This window comes from Lucilia sericata, unplaced genomic scaffold (genome assembly GCF_015586225.1).
Source record: "Lucilia sericata isolate MDLA Ls3-8-SP2 unplaced genomic scaffold, ASM1558622v1 Contig000772F_arrow, whole genome shotgun sequence".
NCBI classification, from domain to species: domain Eukaryota; kingdom Metazoa; phylum Arthropoda; class Insecta; order Diptera; family Calliphoridae; genus Lucilia; species Lucilia sericata.
This window is the reverse complement of record NW_023994768.1, coordinates 221,300-227,299: the sequence shown is the minus strand read 5'-3', so window position 1 is coordinate 227,299 and position 6,000 is coordinate 221,300. Positions and strand designations below refer to the sequence as shown.

Below are 6,000 nucleotides of genomic sequence, written 5' to 3'. Positions count from 1 at the left end.
TTGTTAGTTAGTTAGTTATTTAGTTGGAAGGAACAATATCTCCACATTTTCCCTATATCGATCTGTTAACAGTAAAAGAGCGTTTATAAACTAATCTAAAAATACTCTCCGTCTCTTGTTTATTTATTGTAAACAGAGCTAAACGTAAATTAAACTTGTACTCTTCAACAAAACATAAGCTTTACTTTATCATATGCTCCAAAACGATCGAAAACTTTAAGCTTTCACTTTGAAATCCAAAAACCCCAACAAAACAAAGCAAACTTACATGTTACGCATCTCACACCAAAAAAGATCAGTTGTGTGCGGCGACTCTCCAGCGATAGACGTGTTTCTTCCACGGGAAGAGTAAACAAAATAAGTAAAAGCGGAAAACGGGAAAAATTTTGTGGTGTAGCGGTAAAGTGAAAATATATTTAGGTCTTTTCTTAAATACTATTTCTAATACTCACTCGCACGATCACTTGTACTCAACATGAATTTTTAAACAAGACATATTTAGATAACAAAGAGATACTTGAAGTAAAAGAACTTATTTTAGTTTTTTTGTTTAATTAAATGCAGCAAAAATAAACAAATTTTTAAAAAATAGAAATTATTTGTATTTAACAAATAAATTAATTTAAATAAAAAAAAACACAAAGAGAAAAATTTCAACAACAACTACTATACAATAGCAGTCGACAGCTTACGTCCACGACCTTATTAATAAAAAATTATTTAAATATTAAAGCAGATAAAAATTAAACAAAAAAGAAAGAAAAAGTGAATCTTTTGGGAATAAACAACAACAACATAAAAAAATACAAGTAAATAATTAAAAAAAATATATTTAAATTGTGTTTAAGAGAGCAAAGCATAAAGCTGGGATTAAAAAAAAAGAAAATATTATAAAATAAATAAAAAAAGAAATCAAATTAAATTATAATAAACAAAAAAGTTGTTTGCGGGAAACAAACAACATTCAAAAGAAGCTGTTTATCTACATAGATCTGTTGTAAGAAAAAATAAATAAATATTATTTATTTATTTGGTTTTTTTATATTTTTTGTTAAAATAATAGAGCAACGTGAGGTAATTAAAAGTGCAACAACAAGAAATCAACAAAGTTAACGTAGCCAGCTATTTAGTCCAAACGTCATTCTACATTTTGATGCTGTAAAATCTAGTTGAAGGTAAATTTATTTAAGACAACTATGCACATAAATACTTTTTAAATGTATAAATATAATTAAGAATAAAATCGTTAAAGAGGTCAAGACCAATTTAGTGATACTCTACACCAATAAATTACGGTCATTAAACAAGTCGAAAAATATGAATTCTGCTCAATGAAAGTGTTAATTTTTAACTCGATACCGATATTTATAATTTAAAGCGATTTTTACTTATCTGGGTGTTATGACTAATTACGGCCCTATAGTGATGAAATTATGTGGCTTGATTTTGTGTTGAATATTAATGACAACTTTTATGAAGATATTTTATTAAGTTTAAATTACTTTCGTATAGAAGCTATATGGGCCTCTTGCAACATGATTCTGTAATACCAAGTTACATGTATTAAACCTCAATTGAATACCCTCACCACTAAGTGAAATAGGGTGATATGATAGTTCAGTAGGAAGTTGGCTGGCATGGAAATCTTACAATAGTACCAACTTCGATCAAACAGAGTATTTTTTAGATTTAGAAGTACTAAATAACTGTAGAATAAAATAGATTTTAGACCATAGAATAGAATAAATACTAGTCTAGAAAAGATTATAGACTAGACTATAGACTAGACTATAGACTAGACTATAGACTAGACTATAGACTAGACTATAGACTAGACTATAGACTAGACTATAGACTAGACTATAGACTAGACTGTAGACTAGACTATAGACTAGACTATAGACTATAGACTATAGACTAGACTAGACTATAGACTATAGACAAGACTAGACTAGACTAGACTAGACTAGACTATAGACTAGACTAGACTAGACTAGACTAGACTAGACTAGACTAGACTAGACTAGACTAGACTAGACTAGACTAGACTAGACTAGACTAGACTAGACTAGACTATAGACTAGACTAGACTAGACTAGACTAGACTAGACTAGACTAGACTAGACTATAGACTAGACTAGACTATACTAGACTAGACTAGACTAGACTAGACTAGACTAGACTAGACTAGACTAGACTATAGACTAGACTAGACTAGACTAGACTAGACTAGACTAGACTAGACTAGACTAGACTAGACTAGACTATAGACTAGACTATAGACTAGACTATAGACTAGACTATAGACTAGACTATAGACTAGACTATAGACTAGACTATAGACTAGACTATAGACTAGACTATAGACTAGACCTATAGACTAGACCATAGACTAGACCATAGACTAGACTATAGACTAGACTATAGACTAGACTATAGACGAGACTATAGACTAGACTATAGACTAGACTATAGACTAGACTATAGACTAGACTATAGACTAGACTATAGACTAGACTATAGACTAGACTATAGACTAGACTATAGACTAGACTATAGACTAGACTATAAAATAGACTAGACTATAGACTAGACTATAGACTAGACTATAGACTAGACTATAGACTAGACTATAGACTAGACTATAGACTAGACTATAGACTAGACTATAGACTAGGACTATAGACTAGACTATAGACTAGACTATAGACTAGACTATAGACTAGACTATAGACTAGACTAATAGACTAGACTATAGACTAGACTATAGGACTAGACTATAGACTAGACTATAGACTAGACTATAGACTAGACTATAGACTAGACTATAGACTAGACTATAGACTAGACTATAGACTAGACTATAGACTAGACTATAGACTAGACTATAGACTAGACTATAGACTAGACTATAGACTAGACTATAGACTAGACTATAGAATAGACTATAGACTAGACTATAGACTAGACTATAGACTAGACTATAGACTAGGCTATAGGACTAGACTATAGACTAGACTATAGACTAGACTATAGGACTAGACTATAGACTAGACTATAGACTAGACTATAGACTAGACTATAGACTAGACTATAGACTAGACTATAGACTAGACTATAGACTAGACTATAGACTAGACTATAGACTAGACTATAGACTAGACTATAGACTAGACTATAGACTAGACTATAGACTAGACTATAGACTAGACTATAGACTAGACTATAGACTAGACTATAGACTAGACTATAGACTAGACATAGACTAGACTATAGACTAGACTATAGACTAGACTATAGACTAGACTATAGACTAGACTATAGACTAGACTATAGACTAGACTATAGACTAGACAATAGACTAGACTATAGACTAGACAATAGACTAGACTATAGACTAGACAAATATAAAACCAATTAAATATTGAGAAAAAGACACAATGAAAATTTAAATTAATATTAAGAAAAAGCTAATTGTAAATGAGAAATCATAGTTAAAGATAAAACACATGGAAATAAAGACAACAAAGAAAGTATAGTCGGATCTAGCCGATCATATAATACCCTATACTAGTTATGAGTATAATTAAAATGTGACTTTTTTCTAATAATAAATATTGAAGGGTAAATTTTACCCTAATTTTGACTACATATATGGGAGCTGGGGTAAAATTTCTGAGAGAAATTTTGTATGGATCAAATGAGGCCCAGAAAACTGCAATAACATTTAATGATATATAAAACTTCTTTACAATATTTAACATAATTATGAGCTGCAACCAAAATTTTGTAGTGTAGGATCGTGATAACGGAATAATCTGCTAGTGAGCTCTGCACTATATGGACCACTCGACAATAACCGATAATGAAAGAGAGAATTTACTTGCTATTTTTTGCTCTTATATTGCAAGTGTCTGGAACGAATTCCCACTGCAGTGCATTTTGTAACCCACTGGCGAGTCAACCATATAGATATGTATGGGTTTCTTTTTGATGTTATACCATAAACCATAGACTACATAGATATGTATGGGGTTGTTCTTTATGTAATATGTGTATTACTGATAAAAATGCGGGTTTCGGGAACAAATTTCCTAATTTCAGAAGAGCATAATCTATTGTGTTAGCGACAGTAATTTAATAAATCAAACTATCATCGAAAAGTATCTTCACCCTACATATCTCTTCAAAATAGACTTTGAAGAACCGGCCTATACATGAGACTTGCATTCCATTTTAGATTGGATATAAGAAATGTAGGTTCACTCTAAATGATCAGATGGAGTGAAGTCTGCCTTACTGAGTTTTAAAAAACCAAGACCGAATGGTTCTTTCGACACTTTGAAATATGTACATACATGTATGTATGTGTTTAGTCCAACGAACATCATCACACTGTATTATTATTATATCAAGAGCTTCTCGATTCCTTAATGTTTACAGCACCTATAAATATATGTAGATTCGTTTCTGCGTTAAAATACATTATTGAATCTTACGAGCATTGAAATCAACTACATTGATATGCCCCTTGAGAGATTGCTACTATATCTATTGAGTCATTCATGTTATACCTAATTACCCCAATCTCCAGGGGGCTTGGTTTACAATTGATTGAATAACATTGTCAAATGTTGTTTTCATCAGCAAAAGAGTAGATAAGGTTGGAAGTTTGATATAGAAGGTAATTTAGATTGATAAGAACGTAGAACCCCTTGTGAAATGAAATCCCAACGATGTCTTTTTTTGGGGTATAGAGTGCTGAAAAGATTAGCTAATGGACGACTTAATGTCAAAGATAAATGCTTAAAGATCAATTGTATAATGCCAGGAGACTTCAATAATACCCTCTTATCCAAATATCTTGACTGTAATGTTAATCCACGTGTTACGAAATACGAATACGAAATGGAACTAGGTCCGGGAAACTAAGTTTCCGAATATTGGACTCCTTTCATAAATCTCTATGTAAGGTTTTTCCGTGAAAAGGGCACATAAGAGGCCTGATAGCAGTTTAGATATAATTTTCGGAACTGTTGTTATACATACTGCTTTCAATCAAAACTAACCATGAATTTTTGGTCCAACATCCGAATTAAATTAATTCCATTTGATAGCTTAACTTTCTTAAGGTGGTACTTTTTAAATTTTCACACTCATGTGATCCTAAATAGGTAGAAAATCCATGAGGGACTTTCTTTATTCTTTTTTTTTTAGGAAATATTAAGCTGTTCTTTATGAAAATTCTATATCCGCCTTTAAATTTTATCTAATAATATTTCTCTGAAAGATACATAGTAGTCATAAACTTTATTTAATAGTTAATTATTTGTTGGCAAAACTTGTTCAATTGTTATTGATTGTCAAATACAAAACTCCGATGACTCAGATGAGAAATATTTGAAAGTAACATAGTTAATAAATCGGGTTCTTAGATAAATATTAAAAGACTTGTAGTTCAGTTACGGAAATTATTTTAATTTCAAATTAAAGTACAATTGATGTCATTACTTATGGCATACGACATTGTTCAAATATATGATGTTGAGGAAGTGCTGTCACGAATGATTACGAGGGACCTAATTTTCATGATTCGAGCACATAGACCGATCAAAATGCCAAACATTTTTAGGTTCGATGTTGATCTCAAGCTTTTTTGTTTAGCGGGTTGGCATTGAGCCCAAAAAAAACAGTCTGGAGAAGTCCGTCCGTCTGTTTTTTCCTCTAGCAAAATTAACTAAACGTCAACTTTTTATAATAAAATTGTATAATTTGCATATAACGATTACTTAATGTTTAAATTATTTTAAAAATAATAAAACTATATATTAATATTTGTATAATACGTAGTTTAATGATTTAAAAAAACTAACAAATAAATAGTTAAACAATTAACTAATACAACATAATTGAAAACTTTTAAGAAAAAACACAAAATGCTTTTTGTCCATTTAAAATTACTACGAATGAGGAATTGTAGTGAAACTTATTAATTTAAAA

At 30.6% G+C, this 6,000-nt stretch overlaps 1 protein-coding gene across 6 annotated transcripts in view; it reads left to right on the top strand.

The window, feature by feature from the left end:
- Nucleotides 1-281: 281 nt before the first annotated feature.
- LOC119607997 (sphingomyelin phosphodiesterase) overlaps nucleotides 282-6,000 on the top strand; it is a 60,271-nt gene continuing 54,552 nt past the window's right edge. For 3 of the 6 annotated variants that reach the window (XM_037962199.1, XM_037962197.1, XM_037962198.1), the window contains exon 1: nucleotides 282-1,175. The gene's annotated coding sequence lies outside the window, so the exon portion shown is untranslated. The remainder of the gene's footprint in view (nucleotides 1,176-6,000) is intronic. The other 3 variants (XM_037962195.1, XM_037962196.1, XM_037962200.1) reach the window with 3 other exon arrangements.